General features: G+C 40.8%; 1 long non-coding RNA gene across 1 annotated transcript; it reads left to right on the forward strand.

Moving 5' to 3' along the window:
* The first annotated feature begins 722 nt into the window (after nt 1-722).
* Nucleotides 723-5,332, forward strand: LOC131251096 (uncharacterized). Its single transcript, XR_009173584.1, has 3 exons — nt 723-826; nt 3,867-3,993; nt 5,004-5,332. It is a non-coding gene; the product is annotated as an uncharacterized LOC131251096 (long non-coding RNA).
* The last annotated feature ends 11,621 nt before the right edge of the window (nt 5,333-16,953 follow it).

The following is a 16,953-nucleotide window of genomic DNA, read 5'->3' on the forward strand; positions in this document are numbered from 1 at the left end:
CTCATACCAAGACAACGCTTGTGTTGAAGGATTGACGTCAACAAATTGAAAAATCTATATCATGCTCTATATCATGTCAATGTATGACCTAAATCATCCATTTGGAGGTTTAGATATTCAGAAATATGAGATGATCAAGACGAGATCCCACGATTAATCTAAAAATAGTTTTTTTTTTAACAATTAATTTCCGTTACGTTTATAACAATATCCAATATATCCAATTTAAAAGCACTGAAGCTCCAATTTGAAAAAATAAATAAATAACTAATAATAATAATTTAAAAGCACTCTTTAATTGAACTAGGGGCTTGGCAAGGGTTGTCAATGGGATGGACTTAGGCTAAAGATCGATTGAATATGAGTGTCCCGACAGGCCCAGCCCCACCTGTTTGAAATTAAGGCCGAACCAACACAGGTCTAGTCTATGATCGCTCTAGGCTTGCCACAGTTTGATCCTTTCATCATGTGCTCTCCTAGCGAGTCTAGGGATCTACATCGAAGCCCCACCTTTTTACCATGTATTTCCGCCAAGTGTCTTTTGGCTCCTAGCGCAAATCTTACCTAACATGCATGCGTTTCAGCGCCTGGCACGAATCTTACCTAACATGCATGCATGCGCAAATGCATGCTACCCATAGGCAGCAACCTGTCACATGCGCATTGTATTTTCCTGGTATAAATATGTGTTATAGCGTTTCAATGTTTTGCCAATTATATACTCTCGTGAGATGCTAGCTAGTGATTTATCTTTTAGTTTCGAATTGAATTACACATCGAGCGATCTACGGTGCCATGAAAGGCACCTTTTCAGCTTGTGCAATAGGTAATTCCATATAAATTTTGAAAGGGGCCACTAGGCTGGTGGCCCTCTCTTGATGTACGCTTGATGATTAAGGAGTCTCGTCTTTATTATTATATTGATGGCGCAAGAACTTTTTTTTTTTTTTTTGTTGCATCTTCTTCATGTTGTCATCTCCCTATTGTATGTTGTCATATTTTCTCTTCATTCAAATTATTTTTTTGAGTTTTGTGAAGGCCACATGCATCTACATACCAGTGCACACACTAACATGGCATAAATGTGCAAGATCCAAGCGGTCTATCAGATGGTCTGCACCGTCTACATCACCTAGCCTAAATAACTGGTAGTTTTCTATCAGGTGGGCACAATGTATGAAACAAATGAATGGCTAGGAAAAACATGCACTATAGCTTGCCTGATGAGTGGACCATCCTGATTTTTGGGCCAAAATATTGGCTTAGCATGTCCCACTTGATGGACTGCTCATCTAGATCTCTTCCACATTGTAGTCAAAATGGAGTTTGTTCATTTTCTCATGGATATCTGATTAATTGTAATTTGAGGTGCATCTTAATAGACAAGTATAGAATTTGAGTTGGTTGTAAGAGCTTTATGAAGTTTGCCATTAATTTTTAAGGAACTATGATATTTGCACTATACTTGGCATGCTATGTAGAATATCTCAGCCATCCAGGTGAGCCACACCATGAATCATTTGTCATGAAATAGAGCCATTTCACTCATGGCGTAGGTGACCCATCAAAATCCGTATGCCAGTGATCTGAACACACGTGCATGTGCGGCATGCCTGATGTGTGGATTGGCTTGATTTTTTGCTAGATGATTGTCATGGTGGGGCCTATCTTACGCATGGATGGGATGTCCCACCTTGCGACACTGGCGCAAGTAAAGGTATACCCATATAGAATTCTTTGAGTTGTGTAGGACCTTTCTCTCTCTTTTGGTTTTTTTGGTTTGTTTTTCTTAGAAACCAAATACTGCATGGCAAAATGAAACTCTAAATATGTGCTTTTTGAGAGTCTAATGACCCCAACATCCACTCCTTTTCTCTAGCAATAGAGATTTTTAGTTATTTATTTATTTATTTATTTTTGTGGATCATTTGACACGTGTTTAACATCCAATCCATCAAATAGATGCACTTCACCTTGGTGATTAGATGAACCAAAATTCCAGCTTGTCCCATCATCAAACGGAGCACATGTGAATTTGGATCCTTTTGTAAATTGTTTTGATGATGTGGCCCACGTGATGATCAGACAGCCCAAGCTTTTCTTATTCTAACAATCATGCAGGGATGCATCTGTTGGATAGATTGGATGTCATGCATGCACCTAGTAGGTCTGTTTTACTACTTTCATTTTAGAGAAACATAATTGGGCATTTAGGTCCCATGAAAAGTACGTACCTGAAAACTTGGCTCATAATTCTTCAGGGTAAAAATCCAAATGATAGTAAGAAATTAAAGTAGACGTCATATTTAAATTTGATGTATTAGTTTCATGCATATGGAAAATGATCAAAGTGCAAACTTTTTCTTTGTATTACAGTGCAAATGAGTTGTGTGGGGCCCACCATGATATGTTGACACCGACTATGTTGCACATACCCCCTTGTTGGCCAAGGGCCCAAAGATTTGATCAATCCATGACTCAGGCGGGTCGGATGAGCTGTATGAAGTGTTTAAAGGGGAATGCTAGCTCTTCCTTGATTCTCGTAGATGGCCCAACGTGTTGTGTATATTCTATCCAATCCATATGAAACATTTAACCAAGATAATGACTCACCTAAAAAACCAAGCAATTTTGAAACTTGGGAGGCTCAACATAGATCAATGGTGGGCATCCCTCTCCAAACTGTTCCTACAGGTGTAGCCCTGTGTGTGTGTTTTGAGGTTTGTAATTCAACATGTCTTGGCTAGGGGCTCACGTTTGAAATCTAGGCCCAGTTTCCTAGCTAGATTGGCCCATTGCTAATGATGAATGTCCCGAGCGGTCCTTTGGTCGGTTCTAATAATCAAGTGTCACCGTTATAGAAAGGGATGGACGATATGAAGAAACTCGTGACGGTCCCATTCAACTTTTATGTGGAGTTTAAAGGCACCTTTTGAATCTGAGGTCATAATTCTATCATAAGAACCATTTATAAAATGGAGCTTTTCATGGGTGCAGGGGATACCAAATTGACTATTTCAAACCTTTGATCATATAACTCTTTTCAAACCTGACCCTATATGATGAAGGACTAAGTCCTTAGACCAATTAGGACTAGGGCTTAGGGGGCTGGGCCAGGCTAGGGCCAATCTTGTAAGCACATTCCAAACCCTTTGTGTAGCATACACAAAGAGGGACATGTGTTGATATGAAACACTTGTTAAAGATTTGAGCTTGGCATGTATTTGGAAATAATGCTTACATCTTCTGCCTTAAAAGAAGGCAGTTTCACTCAAGGTGCACCGCAATGTGCAAGGAAAATATGCAGTTAAATAATTTTTTTAGCCTTCCATATATTTTGCAGGTCATGGCCAACTTGAAAAATAGCCTGACTTTTTAGGCCAAAAGAATTAAATAGTATAGTCCACATAATGGAAAGATCTTATCAAGCACAGATTCGATATTGACACATCTGCCCATCTTTGCCAGTCAGTGGTCCCATACTATATGGAATCACCTCCTCTTCTTCTTCTTCTTCTTCTTCTTCTTTTTTCCAGAATCCATATATGTGTGTGTTTTCTTTACACACACCTATACTATATGGGCACCCAATTATGTATGACCTGTGTTGAAATGCAATGTATCTACCACTTAACCATGGAACTGGACCCATCATGGTATATAAGATTATTGTAAGTTTAAATGTAACAACGATTATATTACCATAATAGTTGTATGATAGAAACCGTGGGATGTGTATAAATAACATAACAATGAACGTCGTGATTGCTATAATTCTGATTAGTGGTGTTCACGTAATGTATCTAATTCAATTCGTTTGTTTTTCTTCTATGAATTGTTTATCATTTGAGTTAATGGTCTTTCAGGAATGGGCCACAAACATGGGACCCAAAGACGATCCGTGGTTGAGGTCATGGATTCGATCCCAAATCATCCAATTATGGAAAAAGAAGCCATTATAACTGAATCATGATAATCAGCCTTCACATTAAGGTAACAAATATTATATATGTTTTTTATTTTTTTTATTTTTTAAGTAAGTTTGTTAGTGTCCGCAAGGATTCTCTCTACATGTACATGTGCATGGAGTTTATAGGAACCCAATTGTCTCATGATCCAGACCATTGAACCAGTGTCTATCATCATTGATGGATGGACCATGTTCAAAAAATATTCTCAGTTAGACAATTCCTGCCTTTTGTTCGTTGACATGCAAATACATGGTTGAAGAGATGTAGACGAACTATCCACATTTAAGGGGAAAAAGGCTAATGATCGGATGATCAGATGTTTCAATTTGGATGGGGCCATCATATCAATGGAACAGATGAGTGTGCACCGGCCCCTACGCATGAAAACTACACGCACCACAAAGAATTCCCTGATAATCCACTCTTATTTTCATTTCAAACAATGTTATAGGCAAAGACATCCACTAATGATGCATGGGATTACAATCCATCAAAGAGCAGTACAAAATGAAATATATCAAGCTTACAACGTCCATAGAAGTGACATGTAAAGTATCCGACGTACGGTTCATGTTAGGATTTCTACTGGTCAGATGATCATAGCCACTATTGACTTTTGGTTGTTCAACATGTTTACAATTGGTTGGACTTTTCCCCAATCACTCTCAATTATGTGATTTTTGTCTTGTTCCTAATCAACAGTAGTTCCAAGTAGATGAACGGTCAGGATCATGTACAGGTTGTCTAAGTAAATTTATGCATCTTTTCCACCTTTTTTTTTTCTTTTCCTGTATCTTTTTTACACACCCACATGGGCACCTGAACCCATGACCTCGATGTTGAAACGGACTGTCTACCACTGAGCCATGGGTTGAATCCATGCATCATTTCTCACTTGGCATACATATAAGGGAATTTCTAAATATGCTTGTTGGAGGAATTGGGTAGTGGATTGGTCCCTTTAAAAAATAGGTTGTGCTCTGCTGCTTCTACTTGAACATTTTTTTAATATAAAATCTCTTTATTTTGTAGGCACCACTTTCATGCATCAGTGATTCTTTGAAGACAACCACATGCATTTTTACGATCAAAGGCGCTAGTGAGGAGTCCAATGAAACGGACTTGATCAAATGACATATTTGCTCGACATTCTTACTTATAATCAAAGGATCTTTCTCTTCAATCTCTACTCATCGAAGGAGGCTGCTACGTGTAGATGGCTATATTATAGTAGCAAGATCCCTCAAACATGCACTGTATGCATTTTTACGATTAAGTAGGCTTGTGATGAGTCTAATGAAATAGACTTGGTCCCTCTCAAATGACATATTTGTTCAACTTACATACTTCTAATCAAAGAATCTTTCTGTCCAATCCCTACGCATCAAAGGAGACTGTTATGTGTAGATGGCTGTATTGTAATAGCAAGATCACTCAGGCATGCATGTATATAGATGCGATTAAATTAAACACACCAATCCATTTGGTGAGTAATCGGACGGTGGTTATCATAAAATCTAAGGTGATAGATCGATGGTCCCAAATCATTGTTACTTTTCTGGCATTTAATTGCAATTCTAATACCAGCTCAGAAAATTGCTTCCTACAACCACAAGGTCCCAACCATCATGCTCAGTCAATTCTTGATGTAGAGAATAACATAAAAAAGGTCATGGGGAGGAGGCCTTTGGCATCTATGGAAAAGAGATGGGCGTGGATGCACCGTGTGGTGGAAAGAGAGAGTTGAAGCGAAGGTGTTAGAGTAGTCAATCGATATAGCATCTCCTAATTTAAGCATATGTACATGTGAGAATTTATAAGAGGAAACAATGGTTCATGAACCACCTTAATAGAAGTGGATTAGGTATTACCCTTACAGTATGCGGCCTACCTTGATGAATGTGTTATATATCTATGCCTCCCATCCATTTTTTTCAGCTCATTTTAGGATCTTATCCTAAAACTTAAGTAGATCCAAATCTTTGGTGGACCACACCACTGGAAAAAGTGGTGAATGACTACTATTTTTTTTTTTTTTGTAGGCTATAAAATTTTTGGATCAAGTTGATCTCTGTATTTTCCCTTCATCCAAGTCTTTTTTATCTTACCAATGGGTTGGATGCAAATAAATGTTATGGATTTGCTTACGGTGGGCCTTGAGAAGTTTTTAATTGTGAGAGTTCAATTACCATTGTTTCCTGTGATGTGGTCTACCGGATATTTGGATCTGCTTAATTTTTGGGACCACATCCTGAAAATGGGTCGGAGAAATGGATGGAAGGCATAGAAACAACACATCATCAAGGTGGACCCCACGGTAAGAGTTACACCCACTAGGGTACCACCTAATCCGCTCGCCATTGTAATAGGGCAGTAGACCAATGACATCAAAGTAAGTGGCATCTAAACTCATTTTAAAGAGTTTTGTCCATTGTTTGAATTATCTCCGATATTATCGAAATATCTTCAATATTATTGTTATCTCCAGCTTGGCAATACCGATTACACTGGTAGCGATACCGATAACACCGGTAGTATTAGAAATTCTAGGCATTAAAGTTGTACACGAGTCGAACCGAGTTGAGCTTGGCACAACTCGACTCGGCTCGGCCACTAGATGACCCCTTCTCGAACTCGGCTCGGCTCAGCCCTCGAGCATGATTGGCCAACTTGGCTCGATTCAGTCAACAGATCAGGCCAATTCAAGCCAAGATTGAGACTGTGTGACATTTTCTTAAACACATGGAGTGTATCTTCAATTTCTCACGGTATGTAAAACAGTAGTAACGATTTACAGGTGTTTCATCAAACACTCAGTAAACAACATCAAAATCAAGGTACAAGGGTGTTTGTTTCATATCCATACCTTCATCGCCACTAGCCGATACTTCGTTGAGTCATTTCATCAAACACATGGTGAGTAACATTAATATCAAAATAATCAAGTCACCGAACTGGTTCGATTCGAGTTGGAGTTTGATCCGAGTCGATTCAAGCTCGGACAAGCTCGAACTTGGCTCAAAATTTTTTTAAGCTCTAAAAATTAACTCGACTCGGCTCGAACTCAGTTTCAAATCGAGCTTTTTTGAGTCGAGTCGAGCGAGTTAACCGAGCTAACTTGGTTCGTCTACAGCTCTACCAGACATTAGTAATGTATCACTAAGTATCGCCAACGTATCAATTTCGTAAATATTTTCAATTATGTAATTTCCAGGCGTCACTTATATTGCCAATGAATCAATATCGCCAATATTTTTTATTGTATAAATTCTACGTGATGCATGTATCACAAGTGTGTCAGAGATATTTCAATAATATTGCCAATGTAAAGATATCATGAAAAGTTTGTTTATTAAAAAAAAAATTATATTTCAAATTTTTTTATGAGCACATTGTTATATGCGGTTTTGAAATTGTCGTTGCTAATATTGAAAATATATCAATATTGTCATTATCGCAACATGCACGATATCATGATCGCAATCTTTCGCTTCATTTCCAACTGTCAATGATTTCTTGGCAAAATATCTTGAGTTATCGATATTCTGCAATACAGTGGATGTTTGGATGGAAGGTTACATGGATCATTGGATGGTTAGATGGGTTGAATGGGATAGTTAGATTGTTTCTTATGACGACACATGCTTTTAAGCCCCCATTAAATGGAAAATTATTATGTATTCATTTTTTTTTATAAATTTTTAATTCCTGAATATGCAAATATGTATCTTTTAGCATATCCTGAAGTTTCATTAGAAATTCTACCAGTTTCCCCATGTTTTCTAGCATTTCTGGTTATCAGTGATGTTATTGGTGATATCGATATTATTTCTATATCCCCGGCCAGCGAAACTTGAAGCGATACCGATACTTCGAACATTGCTTTTGTCTTTTATTTTTTTCAAGTTCTTTTAAGATATCACATGGTATATTGTGATTGGCATCATCACGGTGGTTCATAATCTACTAATCATTTCTCATTAATATGATAGTTTTGGTGGGGATGTCAATGGATCTGATCCAATAATACCCATAATTAGCCTAATTAGGCTTGTGTCTTGTTGAGCTGGGGTCCTTTCCAGTTCGGGTCTTATTTTTGAAGACCCAAATGGTTGGTACCCTTTGGTGGATTTACATTGTGTGTTGTGTTACAAAACCTCATTCTGTTGCTAAGATAATCAATATGAGCTTCATTCAACCCTGATGGATGTGCAAGTCAGCTAATGCATTCACTACCACACACATGCTTGGCAGTCAAGTGCAGTATCCAAACCATCCATCTAGTGGATCTCATTGTGTAGATTTTACTGCCCAAAGATAAAGGTGATCCATATAATATTAGGTGTGCCATGATATTATGATGTAGAGCGGGTTGCGGACAGTTACATGGCCAAGATGGATCAGAAAAGGCCCGGTCGACCACAGAAGTGATCCAGACCATCGAACCTTAAATCGAGCGTATCTTGCAATCCAGAATGAGTTATCTGACGTAAAATATATGATTTTGGGGTAGAACAAGCTACTGAAGCCAACCAACCCTGCTATGCTAGGTTACGCAGCCCGAAATTACAAAATACCCCTGGATCGACGGTCGTTTCCCTATTTTAATTTCGTTTTTACTATAAATAGTAAGTTTTAGTTTGATTATAACTCTTCATCCGTCGGGCTTTAGGAGTTGCGCCCAACGTGAAAAGAGCTTAGAATAATTAGGAGAACGGTTTGGTGAAGCCAAATAGGATACTTACTATTTTTGGCCGAAAACCTTGCGCACTAGTAGACATCACGACCGTCTATAAATAGTAAGTTTACTATTTATAGTAAGTCGCGGATTCTAGGAGTTTGAGTTGTAGTTTGATTCTAATTTCTTTCCCATTGCTTGGTACCCCTATTTAAAGGGTTGTGAACTTGTTTTTATTCATCAATTAATTAATTTCGAATTTCTTAGAATTTATTTCTATTTTCTGCTTTCTTTCCTTGTGGATTCAAGAAGTCTCTATGAGGAGTCTAGAGAAGCTCCGTGGATTCGGAGTAGTTATCCTCATCACATTCATCCCTGCGTCAATTGGTATCAAAGCGAGGATTCCCCTCGGACCGATGGCAAATAATGAAGGTATAAATCAAAATCCTGTGGACGGTGATCCAGGGATTGATTATCTTTCGGAAAGAATGGAAGCTTTCCACCGGAAGAGTCAGTTGACCATGCAAGGGCTGCAGGCAACTCTTGACCGTCTTGCGGATGCGCTACTCTCGCCTCGAGCCCTAGGCGATGCTCTACCACCTTTGGTTGCTCCCCCACCCATGGTGGCTCCACCACCCATGGTTGCTGTACGACGCAACCCCAATTTTCGTAGAGCACTACCAGTGGCAAACCGTAGGGCTACATCAGATGATTCAAGTTCTAGCGATGAGGAACTTAATGAGGGTTTTGCTAGATGACCAATCCATGGAGGTGATTATCTAAATCGTGCTGAAAGAGACTATCGAGGTAAGGCTGAACTTCCTAGTTTTAACGATTTATTACGTACAGAAGAGTTTCTCGATTGGCTAGCCGAAGTAGAGAGATATTTTGATTACATGGACGTGCCAGATCATAAAAGGGTAAATTTGGTAGCGTTTAAATTAAAATCTGGTGCTTCTGTATGGTGGAACAATTACAACTCTCACGAGCCCGCCAGAACAAGGCGCCCATCTCATCATGGCCACGGATGAGACGTCTTCTTCGATCTCGATTTCTCCCAAGTGATTATGAGTAGATATTATTCCATCAATATCAAAATTACAGACAAGAAAATCGAACAGTCACAGATTACATTGAAGAATTCCAACGACTGGCTACACGAAACGATCTGTCAGAATCTGAGTCACAGAAGGTGGCACGATTTATAGGTGGGTTGCGACCGACAATTCAGGACCGAGTTCAGATGTACCCAGTCAGGACTGTGGATGAAGCAGTTCAATTGGCGGGTAGGGCAGAAACATAACTTGTAAGAGCTCCTGCTCGTCCATATCCTTCAACTCCACCCTCCATGATGGGTCCCACGCAGAATTCAGTGCTGCCGCGAGGAAAAGACCTAGTACCTCAACTTCCTATAACCGCAAACCGTGATACGGGGAGCGGCTCATCTAGACCTCAACGTGCAACACCCATAACAGCGAGTCCGAGTAGGATTCCAAATCCTTATGCTCGGCCAAGGTCGAACAATTGTTACCGCTGTGGCTAACCAGGCCACTTATCAAACACTTGTCCTCAACGTCCCGTAGCACACTTGACCATAAACGAAGAGGCACTGAAGATGAGGCCGCAGAAGAAGACCATCGCTTTAATGAACATGAACAAATCACTGAAGAAATAGCAGGTGGCGATGAAATGACGGGCGAGGATCGTGGTAAATTTCTAGTTGTGAGGCGATTGCTGTATGCCCCACGAAAGGAATTACATCCACAACGACACAATATATTTCGTACTCGGTACACCGTCAATGGAAATGTCTGTGATGTGATCATAGACAATGGTAGTAGCAAGAACATCGTCTCAAGAGTGATGGTGGACAAGTTGCGGCTACCAACGATGAAACATCCTTCCCCGTACTCAATTAGCTGGATAAAAAAGGTGAATGAGACCAAGGTAACTGAACAATGCACTATCTCATTTTCAATTGGCAAAAATTATAAAGATTAAATACTTTGTGACGTGGTCGATATGGAAGCTTGTCATATGTTACTCGGTCGACCCTGATAGTCGGACCATGATGCGACCCATCGGGGACGAGATAATGTTTACGTATTCATCAAGGATAGTCGAAAAATAATCCTTGCCCCTATGGCACCAGAGAACCACCCTGAAGCCTCTAAAGTGGAGGGGAGTTCCCTCTTGACCATTCGGGATTTTATGTAGGAATCCAAGGAAACCAGCGAGGTATACGCTGCAGTGGTGAAGGGCGAGGAAGATTAACTCTCAAATATCCCTCCAAGTTTAAGACTGTTGCTAAACGAATTCAAAGATGTCTGGCTTGAGGATTTACCTGATGGATTACCCCCCATGAGGGACATCCAACATCACATAGACCTCGTCCCTGGGCTAGCTTGCCCAACTGCCCTCATTATCGGATGAGTCTGAAGGAGTGTGAGATCTTTTAGGGGCAAGTGGAGGAATTGATCCGTAAGGGTCTCTTGAGAGAAAGCATGAGCCCATGTGCCGTACCAGCATTATTAACGCCAAAAAAAGATGGAAGCTGGCGCATGTGTGTCGACAGCCGGGCAATCAATAAAATTATCATCAAATATCGGTTCCTAATACCACGGTTGGACGACATGCTCGATATGTTAGAAGGGGCCAAGGTGTTCTCTAAACTAGATCTAAGGAGCGGGTACCATCAGATTCGTATTCAACCTGGTGATGAGTGAAAAACGGTATTCAAGACTAAGGAAGGGTTGTATGAGTGAATGGTCATGCCCTTCGGCCTAGCGAACGCACCAAGTACTTTTATGCGTTTGATGAATCAAGTTCTAAAACCGTTCACTGGCCGATTTATGGTAGTATATTTTGATGACATATTGATATATAGCCAGGATGAGGCGGAGCATAGGAAACATCTCAGGCAGGTGCTGTAGGTCTTACAAATTAACAAGTTGTACCTCAACTTGAAGAAGTGTAGTTTTTTAACTGACAGCCTGTTGTTTCTAAGATTTATTGTAAAATCCACAGGCATTCGTGTGGACGATGAAAAGGTGCGACCTATTAGGGAATGGCCGATCCCGACAAACATTCATGAGGTAAGGAGTTTTCACGGGTTGGTGACTTTCTATCGTCGATTTATGCGAGATTTTAGTACCATAGTCGCGCCTATAATAGATTGCATGAAAAAAGGACCGTTCCAGTGGACCGATAAAGCTGATAAGAGCTTTCATGAGATCAAGCATCGTTTATCTACAATATTAGTTTTGGTGCTTCCTAATTTTGACAAATTGTTTGAGGTTGAGTGTGACGCTTCATATGTCGGAGTTGGAGAAGTATTATCACAGGAAGGCAGGCCGGTAGCCTTCTACAGTGAGAAGCTCAGCGAAGCCCGAAAGAAGTGGTCGACTTATGAGCTTGAGTTGTACGCAGTTGTTTAGGCGCTGCGACATTAGCGGCATTATCTAATTCAAAGAGAGTTTGTTTTGTACACTGACCATCAAGCATTGAAGTTTATTAATAGTCAAACTAACGTGAATCGTGTGCATACTAGATGGGTTACATTTTTATAAGAATTCATGTTCGTTCTGAAGCACAAGTCAGGGCAGCAGAATAAGGTGGCTGATGCACTTAGCCGTCCTGCATCACTACTTGTTACGATGAGCAACAAGGTGGTCGGCTTCGACTGTCTCAAGGAGTTGTATGCTGATGATGAGGACTTTAAAGATTCTTGGATGAAGTGCCAAGAAGGTCACCCCGATGACCTTCATATACAAGACGATTTTCTCTTCAAAGGGAATCGATTGTGGATCCCCCAAAGTTCTCTGAGGGAGCAGATTATTCAGGAGCTACATGGAGGTGGCTTCGGTGGACACTTTGGGCAAGACAAGACACGAGCTCTTATGGAAGAGCGGTATTACTGGCCACAATTAGTACGCGATGTGGGAAAAGTCGTACAACGTTGCTATGTTTGTCAGACCTCCAAGGGGCAATCTCAGAATATGGGCCTCTACACCCCGTTACCTGTGCCTAACGGTCCTTGAGAGGATTTATCAATAGACTTCGTGCTTGGTCTCCCACAAATACAACGCGGCATGGATTCGGTGTTCGTGTTGGTAGATCGTTTCTCCAAGATGACCCACTTTATCCCATGCAAGAAGACCCTCGATGCAACACACGTGGCGAATCTATTTTTCAAGGAGGTTGTACGGTTACATGGGGTCCCCAAGACCATTACTTCCGATCGTGACACAGTTTATTAGCCACTTTTGGCGAACTTTATGGAATTGATTCGATACACGACTTCAATTCAGCAGTGCTTACCACCCACAGACTGATGGGCAGACCGAAGTTGTGAATTGCACGTTGGAAAACCTCCTTCACTGTATTTCAAGAGAAAAACCAAAGTAGTGGGATTTAGCCTTGTCTCAAGCAGAGTTTGCATGCAATAATATGGTGAACCGCTCGACAGGGAGATCACCATTCCAGATTATCTACGGAGGAGTGCCTCGCTACACACTTGACTTGGTCCCTCTGCCCAAACACCCAGGCATGAGCATTGTAGCAGAACATATGGCAGACAAGATCATGGACATCCATGCAGAAGTGCAGACCAAGCTACATGCCTCAAACGAGAAGTACAAGGAACAAGCGGACAAGCATCGGCGACAAAAGGTGTTCGAGGTGGGCGACCGCGTTATGGTCCATCTATGCAAAGAGAGATTTCTGACTGGGACGTACAACAAGTTGAAAAATAAAAAGATTGGACCGGTACCAATCATCCGAAAGATCAATGACAACGCTTATGTTGTTGATCTCCCAGATGACATGACAATCTCATGGACTTTCAATGTCACGGATCTAACCGAGTATCATGAACTAGAGCATGACGAGAACTAGAGGACGAGTTCTTTTGAAGTGGAGGAGACTAATGTATAGCGGGTCGCGGACAGTTACATGATGGGTCAAAGAAGTTACTCATAGTCGTACATCTGTCCAGGTAATTGTGGCGCACCTATTTAGTGAACCTACTAGATTCTTGAGATAGGGAATATACATTGTGGTATCCTTTTGATGAATGGCTTGGACATGACACTTGTTGGCACATGCATAGATAGTGGTGGGCCGATATGTACGGGCATGTAGCATGCATCCAAAGCTTAATATATATAATTATCTTTACATATATAACACCAATAGTGGGGGAATTTTTGCCCCTGCGGTTAGTTTCCAATGGCAGACAGCTTTATGTGTTTAAGGAATATGAAAAGTCATGATAAATAAAGTCGTGACCGTTTTGGGAATTTAAAAATGGGTGCTTGTAGTTGAGATTTCACCCACACCACACTCATATGGACCACACCAATGGAAACAATGTAAAATTGCTCCCAAAACCAGCCAGTTCATATGGTGTGGCTCATTTGAGTATTTTAATAGGTTGAGCTTTGTATATTCTCTTTATCCTGGTGAGTTAGATTTGATTGACGGGTTTGATGAAAGATATTACAACTTTTAGCTGTACTGTGAAAATTATAACATGAAACCTAGCAAGAAGCTTTGTTTTAGATTATTCGACAAACTCTTTTCAACTAAAAGGAAATTATACATAATAAATTATGATAGTTGATACACACCCATGATGTATGGGCCCTACCATACTATGTACGGTACACCCAATTTTTCCTTCATGTGCTTCCCTTGATGCTTTCCTACAGCTCCAAAAAATTAGTTTGATTGATCGTCAAATGGACCACACAAGAGGGAAGATGGGACGTTCTCCATAAAAAACTTCTAGATTGCATTTAGACTGTGGACCAATCCAAAGACATCGGTGGGGCCCATAGAGTTGTTGAGTCTACATGCATTTCTATACACCTCGTAAGCACCATACCAACTAAAGAGTTTGAGTTGTAACAAGCATGGCATGGATTCATTTTCCTTAGGAGAAAGGAGGGGTGGAATCTAATGATGGAAAAGATTCTACGGCCTATTAGCCCTATAAATCAAGGGTTCTCGGCCCTCTCTCCAATCACTTGACTACTGCATCAAAAGCCCCATTATCATCCAAGAGATGATATGGAAGATTCAAACATTTGCACCAACCTTCATTTTCTTCAGTGAATGATTGAATTAAGTAAGCTCTCTCAATTCTCACATGAATGGGACACAATGATTCTAGGAATTATATATATATATATATATATATATATATATATATATATATATATATATAGAGAGAGAGAGAGAGAGAGAGAGAGAGAGAGAGAGAGAGAGAGAGAGAGAGATTGATACCTTTGGACGTCCTTGGGAACTCAAGATTGGACATGAAGGTCATTGACTAAGGAGGATTATGGTTCATGGATCTTAGTATCCCATTGTACCATAACCTTCAGGGGGTGTTTGGCGCATGGAATTAGATGATATTAAGTGGGACGGAATTGCTTTTTTGCAATAAATGCACTTGTCGTTGGATTGCTCATGCTATGAGAGTGAGCCCTATTCACTTTGGTGTTTGGATCATGTAGGATGTATGGCTTAAATAGATGTTTTGATTCATGAGTGTTTGGTTGTACATGGAAAATGACTACCAATCTCGAAAACCTTGTTTGAAAACTACAGTGAGAGCGGGCCATACGAGAGTAAAGAGTGGGGAAAGAATTTCTTACCATTGAAACCTTCCCGAGCTCCACCTTGATGTTTATATGTCATCCCGACCATTTATAAGTTCATTCCTGTCGGGATTAACTGACAATATAGAAAACTTTATCATGATACAAAACGTTTGTGGTGATATGAATGTTTTAATGGTGGTCACTCAATCCCCATTGTTTTCTCTTGTATGGCCCATTTGAGTTTTAAATCTACCTCATTTTTGGTTGCATACAATAAAATGATCTTGTAAAATAGATGGATGGATTCCTTGCAAATATCAAGGTGGGCCCCTCCTCCCTTCCCAGTATAAGAACTTCCTAGCTCATGCTTTTAGGAGAAAATCCCATGGATTCCGCAAATATTCCTGGTTGAGTTGCAGAAAGCCCTCCCTAACCCTTTATACTTCATGCACAGGATTCAATGTTAGAAACCTATGATGAACTAAACGGGGATGATTTTTTGTTGAGGGTCAAATAGTGCATATTAGACCCCAGTTATTACCTGAATTTACGAACATGACACTGTTTAACGGCTTATTTTAATTGTGTTTGTATCGCAAGGTGAATTTAGGAGCCTGAATTGAAAAAGGGTACTAAAATCATGGATTTAATGCTCAGAAGTCACTAAAGTAAGGGACGGACCCCAGGGGATCGAGATCAAAGAATTTACATGCCAGAGATCCTAGAAAACCAAGCAATTCACATTAAAGAGACCTGAAAATCGTCAAGAATGCAAGATCATAGGGTTCCCACCATCCGTCCGGCTCGAAACTTTATATCTAGCTTGAAGACCATAAATTAACTATACACGTCAAATTTCAGCCATTGGATCCTTGTGGAAGTGGCTCAATGGATAGATCAGCGCATAAATCATCTATTTGGGGCCCACTTGATATCTGGATATGCTTCAATTTTGGTCTCAACCCCTTAAATGGGGTGGTAAAACAGATGGACAGAGCGGCTTTCTCATAAACATATTAGTGGACCCCACACTTGATGTGCGTGTACACAACGCACACCACACCCGGCGTGCACCGGACGGTCAGCCCGATCAAAGACGGGCTGACCCATCTCCTTTCATGCAAAACGTCCAGCGGCAGACGTTCTTAGGCCGGTTGATTGCAGTGGGCCCCACCCATCATCCAAATGGGCGATTTGAACCGTCTATTGAGTCCAGGGGGTGGGGACAACCCTGGTCATGGTGGCCGTTTGGCCCCATATACACGTATACACGTGGATCGTTAGAAAATGCAGGATGAATGGTGAGTTGATTTGATACAGTGGACCGCACCAAAACTCGACCAAAACCACTCCTTTTCGATTAGTTTTTCGCCAGGATTTCGCTGAAAACATCACCGTGGGGCCCACTGAACGTTTCAGTGCAGGTTCGTGCGTAAGGACATGCGTCCCCACGTCCGGCCCTCTGTGGTCTGTTGTGTGATCTTGATCACGGTCGGATCTGTGATTCGAACCATCCAGGAGAGGTAAAGGGGGGTCTTGACCCTCACCAAGGTATTAGGATTAGAGTTTGGGACGATCAGCATCCCAAAACTCGGTTTAAACGTAGCTGCTTCCCGTTTCTGCCCACTCTGCTGCGAAACAGAGTCGGTTCTCCACCTAACGACTTCACCAGCCGACCTAGCCTCCCAACAGCTAT

Source organism: Magnolia sinica, chromosome 7, assembly GCF_029962835.1.
Source record: "Magnolia sinica isolate HGM2019 chromosome 7, MsV1, whole genome shotgun sequence".
Lineage (NCBI taxonomy): Eukaryota > Viridiplantae > Streptophyta > Magnoliopsida > Magnoliales > Magnoliaceae > Magnolia > Magnolia sinica.